Source organism: Fukomys damarensis, unplaced genomic scaffold (assembly GCF_012274545.1).
Source record: "Fukomys damarensis isolate Sample0158 unplaced genomic scaffold, DMR_v1.0_HiC HiC_scaffold_16, whole genome shotgun sequence".
Taxonomy (NCBI): domain Eukaryota; kingdom Metazoa; phylum Chordata; class Mammalia; order Rodentia; family Bathyergidae; genus Fukomys; species Fukomys damarensis.
In genome coordinates this window covers 36,291,414-36,305,572 of record NW_022900928.1, presented here as the reverse complement: position 1 = coordinate 36,305,572, position 14,159 = coordinate 36,291,414, and the positions used below count along the sequence as shown (strand labels likewise).

General features: G+C 38.4%; 1 protein-coding gene and 1 pseudogene across 1 annotated transcript in view; one reads left to right on the top strand and one right to left on the bottom strand.

The window, feature by feature from the left end:
* Dlg2 (discs large MAGUK scaffold protein 2) overlaps positions 1 to 14,159 on the top strand; it is a 1,815,033-nt gene that overhangs the window by 1,688,498 nt on the left and 112,376 nt on the right. The window lies entirely within an intron of this gene.
* On the bottom strand, positions 989 to 1,562 carry LOC104866710 (annotated as a pseudogene).

Sequence of the window (14,159 nt, the reverse complement as noted above, 5' to 3'; positions counted from 1 at the left end):
TTAATATAATGTGAGCCATTTGAGTCCATGGTGGAAGAAATCAGACTGGGGCAAGGAATTATCATCTTGCCAGCTCCTTTTTAGTCACTTTCTTCCAAGATTTAACTCATCTTTTGATTTGAAGTAAATATTAGGTCGAGCCATATGAACTTCTCAAGATTTTGTATGGTTTGATCTAATATTTTATTTTAAAAGGGTGTTCAGTTTGTGCTTACTGCTTATGATCGCTCTGTTGGCAGGAAAGTGTATTCTTGAACAGCAGGGAGTTCAGAATGGGAACATGTGTACAATTCCTGTCTATGAACAGGAGGATGTGTTGGAAAAACTAACTGGGGACCCCAGGTTGTGTAACAGAACTCCACTATGATTTGTTGAGTTTTACATTGTAATTGTAGAGTTATAAATGAAAGAAAAATCCTTCTTCCATTAGCTTGCTGCCTGAACAAATAGCATACCAACTTTGCTTTTAGTTCTTGAGTTAGAACCAGCTATAGAACCTGAAGGCCATCTGTGTGTGTGTGTGTGTGTGTGTGTGTGTGTACATATGTATATACATCCTCTATTCCATTTATTTGAAACATGATTATATACAATGAAATTTACAAATCAATAGATTTTAATAAAAATATACCACTACATCACAATATAGAACTTACCAACATCCCACAAAGTTTCCTCAGGCTTTTTCTCATCAATCCAGGGCTTCACCCCCGAGAGATAAGCACTATTCTTAATTTGCAGCAGGAATTATTTTGGCCTGTTTTTGAACTTCATGTGAATGTATTCCTGTAGTCTTTCTTCTTTGCATGTGTGTATTGTTTAAGTGACTTTAACATAATGTTTTTAGGAGCCATCTACATTGTTCTGTTTTGCTGGTCTCTTTCATTATATTGCCTCACATATTATTTCATTGCATGAATATAACACAGCTTATCCATTTTTTATGGTGAAAATAATGTGTATTTAGAACTGGTCAGCTAGACTCAGTTTAGATGATCCCAATTTTGTTGGCAGCATCCGAAGCATCATAATCCGGAGCCAGTCGGACACACGCCTTCTTCTCTCCATCAGGCCTGATCAGGGTACTGACCTTGGCCACATCAGTGTCACAGAGCTTCCTCACAGTTGTTTGATCTCGTGCTTGGTGGCCTTGGCATCCGCAGTGAATAAAAATACGAGTATGTTGTCCTCTGTCTTCTTCATGGCTGACCCCGTGGTCGGGGGGGGGGAACTTGATGATGGCACAGTAGTCAAGCTTGTTTCTCGGTGGGGGGGGGCTCTTCCGAGGGTATTTGGGCTGCTGCCAGCGGTGGAAGGTGAGTGACGTGCGGATCTTCTTTTTGTGGCTGTGGATGCCTTTCAGCACTGCTTTCTCGGCTTTTTTCTTTCTTTTTTGTTTTTTGTTTTTTGGTACGAGGAATCTAACTCAGGTCCTTGCCCTTGTGAGGCAGGCGGCGGAACCACTGAGCTAAATCCCCGGCCCCTTTCTTGGCTTGCAAAGCTTTTGCTTTGGTTTCAGCTTCGGGAGGGGCAGGAGCTTCCTTCTTTGCCTTTGGCGCCATCTTGGTACAAAAGCAGTTTATCCATTTTTGTATGAAGACGTTTGGACTGTTTTCAGTTCGAGGCTATTGTGAATATGTTCTTATACAAATCCTTTTGAAAAAGTGTGCACTTATTTCTGTGGGATACACGTGTGTGCGCGTGTGTGTGTGTGTGTGTGTGTTCCTCTTTAGATACAGGAGTGAAATTGCAGGGTTACAGGCAAGGATTTAACTTTTTAAACAACTAAACAGTTTTCTAATGGTGGTTGTAGGAAATGTAATGAGTGGCCCTGTGCCTTCCTAAGGCTGCGATGTCTGGATGGCAGTGTCCTCTTACTACAACAGAAGAAAGGAAAATCAGACACTGGGGAATGGTTGTAGTCCTCATCGTAGAGTCCGTGACACTATGTCATGAATTTATTAACTGAGACAGTTTCCTCTGTGAATTTTGAGAGTACCAGGTTTAAACACTACACGTGTTCAAGCACCAGCAGCTCTGTTTCTGAAAATGGTGGTGAACTTCTCAGAGGTACTGGCAGCTGTGTTGGGCTGACGTTCCTAAAGGGCAGCAAACTTGTTTTCTTTGATTTCAAGGAGGATGAGAAATGTCAGAACTGTTAGAGGCTTTCAGTATCTCTCTGATCCATCTTTCCCTTTGATGAGGTTGTTTTAGCTTCCAGCTGCCGTCCATCTAAGGCTTCCCCACTCTCAGGGAGACAGTAAGTGCCTATAGCTTTTGGTACATGGATGTGAATTAGCTAATTCATATTTTTCGGTCCATTAAATTGTGAACAGAATTTATTAAATTAATTAAAATTTTCTTTGTCTTTAAGCTGCTCTGCTGACTATAGCTATTTGGTTCTGTAGAGATTAAATGCTCAGTTTATTTCAAGTTTCCGTAAGTCTCTCAGTACATGAAGATAGCTAACTTGGGTTTTTAGTGAGGCAGATCCCTTTCTCAAAGTGGAGTTAAGCACCACAGCTCTGCACGCTGCTGTGGAATGAGTCTACAGGTCACAGAACATCCACTGTAGTGAAGCCATTCCACCACGTGTCCCCCTGCCCCTAGAACTGTAGAGTCACGTAGTCTTAAGTACAGTAAAGCACAGTAACAGTCTAGGTGGTAAGTGTTACACATTACAAAAATCTTAGTACTTTTATTGCTACCCTTTATGTCTTGATTACAGGAAAAATAATGTCAGGAAATGTCGTGAAGTCTTCATACTTACAGACAGATGTGAAACTCTAAACTTGTGCTGCCAAACTAGCACCTGCACCATAGCTCTATGAAGATACACTTGGTATATCATTTTGTTATCTATTCACCTGCCTGGCTTTTGCAACCCTTTAGAACATGGATGGTAACGCAGAAGCTAAGAAAGGTACAGAACACCCAGGAGAAATCTCCCAGCCCCACAGAGCAGCTCTGCCTGATCTCGAATGGGTTCTTTACTCTGAGTTTCAACTACTTCACATTTAAGAGGAGTGTAACAGCAGTTCTTAATCCACAGGGTTCTTGTGAGGATTAGCTGAGTGAATCTTGGTGAAACGCTTTAGACTATCACTGGTACTGAGTAAGCTCTTGCTGTTAACTGTGTCTGTCCTTTCTGGAACTCTCTGGTGCTATCACATTAGGAGCTAGTCACACATTTATGTTTGTTTGCTTGCTTGCTTTTTTTATTCCACATTATTTAATGCTGTTCCCGAATGGGTCTTTAAAAGTTCGTGTTCCTTGTTTAAAAAAATGTTTTCTCAAAAAATTTAAAGATCAAATTGGATTTTATTAGCAATTTATGAATGGGGCAGAATATCATCTAAAATAAGTGCTCCGATGAGTTGAGCAGAGGAGATTGGCATTTCAGGCAGAAAGGGGCTGAAGAAAGCAGAGACAGGGAACCATAAATCAGCTGGGTCATTTTAAAGCTGCTTTCCCTAGTAGGCTTTGAACATAGGACAATTCCTTATTATGTTGACTAGGGTAAACGGGGTCCCTTCTGATTGCTTGCTGTAACTACCCTTAAAAAGAAAAAAAAAAGAGAAAAAAAAAACAGTAGCCTATTTCAAAGTTCAGTTTGATTACATGGTACCTGGCATGAATGATTTTACTCTGATATGTTCTGGTCTCTTGAGCCTAGAGCCAGGGTTCAGTCCAAAACAATGCCCTTTCATGCATTTCATTTAATACCTCTTGAATTTAAAAAATAGGATTACTTTTTATTTTTAATAGATTTTATTCTTTAGAGAAATTTTAGGGTCACAGCAAAATTGAAAGAAGGTATAGGCATTCCCACAAGTTTTCCCCACATATGTAGCCTTCTCTGTTATCAAAATTCTGCACCAGAGTTGCATGTGTATTGAAACTGATAAAACCACATGGACATATCATTGTCACCCTAAGTGATTAACTTACCCAAAGTGACACATCATGATCACCCATAGTTTCCATTTGGCTTCTGTGTTGGGATTGTGCATTCTGTGGGTTTGAACAAATGTGTCATGATATGTACCCATCATTATGTAACATGCAGAACAGTTCACTGCCCTGAAGATTCATGAATTTTTGATGGAGCGTATTTCTCAGTCCCAAGAAATACTTGCTTAGGAGGAAAGCAGGCAAGACTGTTCGTTTCCTCAAATATCCAAAGATGAGTTGATTGAAGTATGACACTAAGAAAATTATATTAAAGGAAAAAGACTGAAGAAAATCATATTAAAGGAAAAATGATCCTCAGAAGTTTTACTCCAAGTCTACCCTTGAAATTCAGTGATGAACTAGGTAACATTTGCCTGTCCTGGCTGGGTGAGATGATAGATACGTGAGAAATAAATGAAGTGTTTTATGAGCAAAGGAAGCAGTGTGAAGCATTGTCACTGTGAATATAGTAAACTGCTGAAGATCAATTTTTAGTATATTTGGAGTCTTGGCACGAAAGCTTTCATCATCACAGTGCTGACTTTTTGTTTTTAATTTAGTTTAATGAGCTCTTCAAGCTTTTTCTGCAAGCTTGAGCAAAATTATTCATGAATAGATTTCTGCTAAACCACAGTAATGAATTATTTATTTTGAAATCTGTAAGCTACTCACACCACCAGTTTAGACAAATGAAATCCTTTGGATTTCATATCTGACTTTTCTGAGATAATATGAATTGGAAAAGTGAAAGGAAGAGATATTTGCACAGGCATAGCTGATAAAGGAGCGCCATTTAGAACGCCTGATGTGTAGAACCAGAAAGACATAGCACTGTAGAAAATGGACGAGGACTTTAAAAAATATAAGAGGAAGCAAAACTTATTAAAATATGCAACCATTATTAAAATAACAATCAAGGAATTACAAATGCACCTGCAGTAAAACACCATTTCACATTCACCAAATTGACAAAATTACAAAGTCTACTAAACTCCAAGTGTTAAGAAGAATATGGAATTGCTAGAGCTTTCGTATACTTTGTAACCTGGAATAACCACTTTGGAGAGCACTGGCATTTTTTAGTAAAATTAAAAATACAAGGGCCAGGGATTTAGCTCAGTGGTTCCATCGCCTGCCTCTGCAGTGCAAGGACCCGGGGCAAAAAAACAGACTACCCAGCAACTTGTACCTTAGGAGGTAGGTACCTCAAGGAGTGTTTTGCACAGAATGTGTATAATACTATTGATACTAATGCTGTTACTAAAATCCAAAGATAATCAATATAGGATGGATATATTAATTATACTACATAATGAATGTAATGGTGAATAAGGAGGGGAAGAAAGGAAGGGAATGGAGGGGGAAGAAGCAAGATATATTACGCACAGGTACAAATTCCCTATGATGAATGTGATCACTATGTATATGTATATGTAAAAGGTACTAATAAAAATGGTATTATTGGTTTCTTTATTGTTACGTGTATGAGTCTTTCTCTCTAAACAAAGATTTCATAGTTTGAGTGTATGATCAGTCAGTAGTCAGTCCTCCGCCATTTACACATTGTTTCTCTTCCCCCTCCCCATCTCCCCCACCTTCTTCCTCTCTTTCTTCTCTTTCTCTGTCTCTCGCTCTCCTCCCCTTCCCACCTTTCACCATCACTAGTTTTTAATCCCTAAAGAGAGAACATGAAGCCCTATTGAGCCTATTGTTACAGAAAATAGAGCCATGAATGAAATAATATGAATGTTCTTTATTGAGTGACCATATTGTCTCAGTTGTTTCTACAGATAAGATTGAATTATAAATAATATCAGAACCAAACTGGCAAACTAATCTTGTAACCTAGTAAGTAATAGTGCATCTTTACCACCACTTACTGAGCTCTTTTCTGTATTTCAGGTATTTTCTTCCTTGTTTTTGTTCCTCCCTATATAGCACTATGAAGCAGAAGATAATGTGTTCCAGTTTATAGAGAGGTGTTCTGTGGATTAGAACCGTGAAGGAATTGGCCCAAACCTGAGTCTGTAAAGTGGCCAAGTCGCTGCCGTGAAATCCAGGTTCAGCATGCTAGTATTGATCCCTGTCCTCTCCAGTCTGTTGCACTCTTTTTTATTGTAACATTTTCCCCTGCAGAAAGGTAGTGTTAGAGCTAAAGAGATATTTAATTGAAATCTTAAGGCAAGCCGGGTCCTCATTGGATTTCTGTCTGTTACTTCTCTTTCGTGACTTTCCACAACAATAAGGAGCATATGTTTTCTCATTAGTGTACCACCCACTGCCCTGATGGTTCTGTACGTTCACAGGAAATAATGGCCTCGGACAGCTAATCAGTATTAAGGCACGTGTGTTTTGCGAAGTGTCCTGGCAAGGAATGGGTCAATTCAATTACACTTTTTGCAATGACCAGATTTTCATGCTGGAACATGTCAAACAATTGGCTGCAATGACAAATGCTAGAGGCAGTTTGTAAGAAAATTAATTGAACTCAGAGAACAGAAAGACTCGTTCATCTTCAGAAATGATATTTGAAATTCAGAAACACACAGATCATTCATTTCCTCTATCTGTGATTTATTCCTGCTGCAGCACATTAATCTCTCTACATCTTTGCAAAAGTTATGCCCAATTTTCATCTTTCTGTCCGAGGGAGAGGACTCAGTAGCAATGCCCTTAGGGACTTGGAGTCTGGCTCACCAGGAGGTCTGGCTGGTCCAGGGTCTCATTAAAGGCAGGGAAAGTTCTTTTCTTAGTACGAGCACAACACTAAGAGACAGAATAGATGGAAACTAAGATCTCTAGTAGGTCTCTTTAAGAATCCAGTGGCACAATATTCCTTTATAACTAGTTCCCAAATCTGACTACTCAGGCAGGTAACCTAGGAAGCTAGCAAGTAGTTTATACAAACAAAAAGAAATCCTTGGCTCACCCCCAACTTACCAGGAATTCTATATACAAAATCCTTTAAGGAATTGAGCTGAACTTGGAAACTGTAGGCTCATGTATCTTAGTGCCTCAAACTCTTTAGCATGGAATGCAAGGCCCTTTGCAAAGTAAGGTCTGTGTGTCCCATTTTCCTTAAGAGGGAAATAATTTTATCTTTCTTCTAACATAAAGACACTTAACTCTGCATCATTCTTTCACTGCACATTTATTAAGCACCTACTATGTGCCAGATTCTACAGATACTAAAGATTGTATCTTACACTCACATTGTATGCTCTCATTTGAGCTCTAGAACTGGGACACACTTCTAAAGTAATAGCATCATTGAGCTTGTACTAAACAATAGCTAAAACTTTAAAGAATCATAGTAAATAACACCTACAGGATATACCTTATTTAGTCCCCAAACAGGCATTGTTTATCATAGTTCTCTCTTCCCACTGAAGTCTAGAGACAACTTTGAATCCTTCTCAGTGGCCACTTATCACACCATCTGCTTTTGCACAAAAAACAGACTGTAGTCTCTGGCATAGATCACACTTGAGGACCTGATCTAATAATCCCTTTCCTTTCCTTGCTTCCACTGAGGTGACTGAACTTGTAGTAGGTAAGGTAAGAGTTTCTACAGGTAGTGATTGCTTGTGAGTTAGATCATTGAGTGGTACTAAGCTTCACGGCAAATGCCCCAGTCATACATCTCCCTCTACTGGAGAGTCGTGTATTTTCTGGACCGAATGTGAATGGCTTTGGACAGTTTCCACCTTCTCTCTACTCCTAGCTGCCTAGATCATCTGTGTATAGCAACTGTAGTATAATTCATTAGCATCAGAAGAAGTGTTGGAAAGTTTCATTAACTCTAGGTTGCCGAACATAGAAATTTAATTTTAAACATTCAGGTATGATAGTTAAGCTGTATTGGGGACGAAGAGATGAAGAAAATTTCCAGAAGGAGCATTTCATTCTTGTCACAAAAGTTGGTTCCAAGAGGAAGAGGAAGTATGTAGTAAGATGAAAAGCACAGTGGATGCAGACCTGGATTTGAGTGTCACGTACAACCCTGTAGCTAGTTTTGTAAATTCATCTTTTCTTCATCTTAAAAAAAAAAAAGAGTATATATTTGTGTTACTACTGTCTCTATCGTGAAGTTGTTTTAAATGTCATTAAATAATATGCATGAGCCTCTTCAGTGCCTTGTTGATTACGCCTTTATGTTCTAGGTTTCTGGCCAGCATCTGACACATACTGGGAGGTATCAATAAGTGGCAGTCACCATCACGTTCCACTGCACTCCTCTGGAGACAATTTATGTGCCAATCTTGAGGCTATGAAGCACTACTGACAATTAGCAAATAGCCAAAACCAACATTAATAGCATGAATTTCCAAGCTGATGAACTTTCCAAACGTAGATGTACATTCTTAAGCTTGAACAGAGATCTTTACAGTTCCTCATCCAAAACCTGCTTGGCATTAATTTAGTTCTTCTAAGCTGCTGATGTCTTTGGCTCATAAATTGTGGGCAGAATAGTGAGAGAAACTCGTAGGAATATCAGTTGAAAATTAGCCTGATAAAGGGGGGTTAGAAAACTAGTCAGACTCAAAAAGATGTCAAGTGATGACTGTGAAGTTCCTTCTGGGGGCTTAAGGCTTGTGATGAGGCAGAGTCTTGTCCTTAAAGAGGCACAAAGTCTGTAGGGCTGGAAAGTATACAAATGACCTGCAATATAAGACTCTATGAATATCTGTCTGGGGCTCCTTGGTGTCACAGAGAAAGGAGGTCAGTGGTCACCTTTTCTGGCTGCGGAATTAGTGAAAAAAGGCAATCTTTGGTGAGGGTCAAAGCTTGGCTCCTTTGTCAAAGATGAGATGGCTGAGTTGTGTCTGGAGTTCTTTCTGCATCTTCTCATGTATTCCACTGATCCTCAGGTCTGTTTCTTAGCCAGTACCATACTGTTTTTATCACAGTGGCTTTGTAGTATAATTTCACGCTGGGGATTGTGATGTCCTCTGTCTTGTCTCTGTTGCCTATGATTGCTGTGGAAGGAAGGATTGATGTTTATCAAAAAAAAACAGGAAAAAGGAGGCACTGGCTTTCCAATCAGTGAGCAGCCTAAGCGAAGGAAAGAAGGCGAAACAGCCAGAGCTGTAGTTTTAGTGTCTGTCACACAGAAGGCAGTCCACCATGATGGGAGCCAGGTTGTGAGAGTTAGGAATGACAGGTGGTGGAGCTGTAGAGCAACAGGCAGTGGAGCTGGAGAGCACCCATTTCACAGGAGTATTTACATATATACCACAGTGGGCTGAAGGAGGCAGCCACTGAGGAAGATCTGTTGAGGAAGTGCTTTGTTTTGTTTTTTAGCCATCAGATTAATATATATATATATATTCTTCCTGAGTGCACAGTAAAGACTTGGGGACCGGAAGTAGAGAGGCTGCTAGGCTGTGCGGCAGTCCAAGCTAGAAATCTTTTTTTCTTTGTTTGTTTGTTCCAAGCTAGAAATCTTAAGCTAAAGCCAAAGTTTTGGACTGGAGAACATGGTCCAGAAGCAAGCCAGCTGAAGGTGGTGACACAGCAGGATTAAATGTGTGGCATATTCAAGTCAAGCTTTATACATCCCAGAACCCTCAAAGGCAACACTGCACGATCACATTGCCATAAACAATATGTTCAGTGATAGCTAGAAACCTTCGAAAGAGTAAATTGTTTAGCATATTGTTTGCTACAGCAGCAAGATATGAAAAAAGTTCTGTCTGAGCAGTGATTTGTGTTTCTATGATTCCCAATGACCCTAATGAGGCTTAATGTGTATAAGGACATAACATTTACTGCATAACTCATATTTAAGGATCTCTGTAGGTGCATTACCTCATGTAATCCTGAGCATAACCCTGTGAGAGTACTACCAAAACCAAATGCAGATGAACAATGTCAAACTTGAGTAGAGGAAATAAATATTTGAGGGTCAAAAAGTTGAAAGTATTAAGGCTATTTGGAGACCAAAGCCCACGCTCTTTCAACTGCCCTATCATTACCCTGATTTTATCCAATATGCAACCATAATTAAAACAAGAAGCAACCACATATCATAAAAATTCAAAAATTTGTTTTAAATTTAAAGTTCTATCTTGGAGTGGCTGACATGTGTTTGATGAGAGTGAGTAGAAAAGGATAACTCCTGTGAGGGAATAGCCAGGAAAAACGAACAGCACATGTGCAGAGCAAAGAAAATTAGCAGGCACACAGTTGATCTCATTTTCTCCTCAGAAATGCAAAATTAAATGGATGCTATCTTTCCCATGCAAAAACGTATCCTCTGAAATGATTTTGAGATGTAAATAAATTCCCACCCTGGAACAAATGTAAGTAATCCATGCAACCTAATCCCCCAGATTGAAAAAAGGAATCAAGGTCTTGCCTAAACTTGTGAGCCAAGACAAGCCATTTTCTTGCTTTTTGCCTTGGACTACTGATGCAAGAGGAAAATGATAGTATTTGCCTTCTTGAGGATGTTATAAAGATAAACTAAAAGGTCAAATATGCTGTACACGTGCAGGGTTTATTTTTGTTCTATGAATCTCTAGACAGAAATGGACATTTTTCTTATTTCTTTCCTTATTTTCTTCAGCAAACATTTATCATGAGTGGAGGCCCAGAGGCGAACTAGGCATTCTTCCCACTCTCAGAATCCCTGATGCTGCTACCCAACATGTGGCATGTTGGCAAAGCTCTCTAGTCAGGTGTTACCTAATGTACTCTTCATTTTATTTTTTGGGGTTTGTTGTTTGCCCATCCCCCTTTTCTAGCTGTGGTGGTTTAGCTTTGGAAGTGATTGAAATGAGACCAAACCCAAGAATTCTGACTTCCCAAACTGAGGTCTCTTTCAGTCATCACAGAATTGCCTCACTACCTCAGGAGAAAACAAAAAAAAGATATTCATAATGAACTCCAATAAAAATATGAATATAAAGACAGGTCTATAATATGAACTAAGTGCTGTGGGAGCCCAGAGAAGAGAGCAATTAATTTTCGATTACATCCATTCTCAGAATGTATGCTCAGAAGAAGAAACGAATAAAATAGACAGGAGAATCACCAAGACAATTAGGAAAAAGAAAGGGGATTGCTTCAGATTCCAACAGAACATAGCAAAAGTATGGAGATGGGCAGCTAAACGGTATGGTTGGGAACATAGAATGTAGTATTATAAAAACATGAAAATCATAGTTCCAAAATTTTTTTTTTAACCAGGGATCAAACTCAGACCCTTGAGTTTGCGAAGCAGGCGGCGGTACCACTGAGCTAAATCCTCAGCCCTTAGTTCCAATTGTTTTAAAATGTGAGGTTGGGTTCAGGTGTAAAGAATCTTGAATATCAGGTAAAACAATTTGGAACTGCAAACTCTGAGGAATTTGAGCTGAGTAGTGAAGTAATTACATTGGTGATTCAGAAATTGTCCCAGTAGCAAAGGGCAGGATGGATCGTAAGTAGCTGAAATTACATTTTGGTTATCCCAGTGGAGATGCTACAGTAACATAGGCAAGAATTTTCTCTTTGTTGGATCGCTCAGACTTCACTGGCCCTGAGTTGTTGAAAAAACATCTCTAGTTCTCTGTTCAGTGTCCAGACAGAGCTGCTTCTCCTCATAGAGAAATAGATGTTCTTCTGATACTGAGTTTCAATCGTCACCTTCCTTAAGGCCACATAATCCTGCAGATAATTGCTTAAGAAGAGTACATCTCTTTACTCTCAAAACAAAACCTAACACTTCAAATATTATTTCTTTAGAATCAAGAAAATACTTTAAAAATTTTCTGCTTTAGGCTTGCAAAGGGTCTTTAGTTTTCACTAATCATTCCTGTCCACACTTACTCTATGTTTCTTGTCTCTCTCTGTTGAATCAAGATTTTATCTAAGGGATTACAGGCTATCTCCTTATCATGCTCTGCTGAGTTCTTTTTCCTCTATCGCCTGAATTTTCTCCCTTTTTTATTCCTTTTTCTTACTCTTCTAAGTAAAGATATTTAGGTATAAATCCTATTATGTGATTTTTAAAATTTAGTTCTTTTTCCTGTAGTTACCATTCTATATCTCGCCTTTATTTCATACCCAGACTTAGTACAATGTTGTGGTATACTCGGTATCTGAGAAGATTTACACAAATGTGCAAAGTTGGACTAGTAATACCTTCTATGCCCTGCTCATGCAGTATGGTAACAATTTCTACACTAATCTATAACAGCCTATAAACTAATATATCATTTAAAACCAATATTTTTTCCCAGGAAGAAAATCACTATATCCCTTAACTGATAGCTTGAACTTAGTAGCTACGAATTTTAAGTCAGTATGTCAATCTTCATAAGCAAATATGAACTTAAACAAATAAAATACTTCATTCTTACCACTAAAAAAGAAAAACAACAACACCACCAAAAACTAAAATTACCTGGACAGAGTCAGAGACAGTAGGAATAACTGAACACTACTAAAGTAATGTTTTAAATTAAATTAGCTAACAGTAGCCTGTTAGATTTGAAGGACAGTGACACTGAGTTTCTCTCTTGGCTGACCAGATAAATGATGGTGCCATTAAATGGAAAAGGTAATACAGGGGGTGAGACAGGGGTATGAAGGGGAAAAAACATCTTTTGATATGTTGACTTTAAGAGAAGAAGGGAAGGAAAGACATACCCAAACCACGTCATCAAAGCCAACTTGATGGTTTTGTATGCTAGCTAATCAACTAGTCACATTTTCCTTGTTACTATCATGCATGTTTTGTCTGATTTTTGTTACATAGCAAAGGTTAATTTTAAAGGCTGTGAGATTTGTATTTAAGGTCTTTATAAATTTATTATTTTAATATACATAAATTCCTTTCCACCTGAGTAATATTTCCATATTCTATCCTCTAATGTACCTGTTTTCAGCATTTGTACCTAATCAGGGCATAACAGAATTTAAGGATCAGCAAATTGATAAAGACAACTTTTGTTTCCTTTATTAGATTCCTGCCTAAAATATTCTTAATTTTATTTTATGAGCATAAATAAACTTGAAGTTGAATTTGCACTTCATTTAGATAATGTCTCCAGAAGATGGGAATCAGACAAAGAGTAAAAATGTAATTCAATTTGCTGGAGATCAGCCTCAGACCATGTTAGTAATAGCATTTCCAGCTTCCTACAAAGTTACTTCTTTGTATTAAAAAAAAAGCTATAGAACATGAGATTGAATAGTTCAATTCAATTGTAGTCATAGAACTACCTGTGCAGTAACATTAACTAAAATGAGTGTTATAGCCCTTAAAGCCATTAATTTAGCTCCTTAGTTAGATTCTGAAAGGCAGGAAAAGTGAGGATGATGTCCTATCCATCTCATTTAGGGCTAGAATATAGTAGATTATCAACAATTGTCCTCAGTGTTTTTCAGTTGAAAAATGTGAGTGATAATAGTATCCGCATAATAGGATTTTGGAAATCAAGAGAAAAGATACATAAAATGCTCAATTTTATTGTCAAGTGCAAAGGCACCTAATACCTTCCTTATTAGAGGAAAGCCAAGTGCAATAATACTTTTCTTAATACACCAAAGCTGGAAAGAAACTTACCCCACATTGCTGCATAGATACGAGAAATTAGGGACAAATCCAAATCACACAATTGTTTCCACAAGGTATTAGATTTATTGTTTTTAAAGTTTTCTTGCTCTGAAACAATTCAAATATATTAGACCATTTATATGATAATTTGTATACATCAATAAAAAATGCCTAGGTGGGATGGGTAGGGAAAGGGTAATAAGGGAAAAGAAAAAAATGTGAGAGAATGAAAAGATGGAAATAAAGTGTTTGTAGATGGGGAGGGGAGGAGGGGGTGAAGGGAGGGCAGGGGTAAGGGGAAAAAAACCATAAAATACCAATAAACTCAATTAAAGCTGAAAAACAATGCCTAAGTATCTGTAAAGCATGAAACCTAAGAAAATCATTACCATGACTACTTAAAGCACAATGAATTTCATTCATTATTGTTGTTCCAGGAGTGCCTACATTTTATTTCAAATTCAACTTGGCTGTCTTGTGCCCATCTCATTCCTTTTCTGGAATCTGGCTCATCTAGAAAAATCATGGTGTAAGGATCCTATCCCTGGTACCGGAAAAGAAAGAAAAGGGAAGGGAAGAGAAGGAAAGGAAGGAAAGAGGGAGGAAGAGGAAAGGGAGAAAGGGGGAGAGGGGGAGAGAGAGAGAGAGAGAGAGAGAG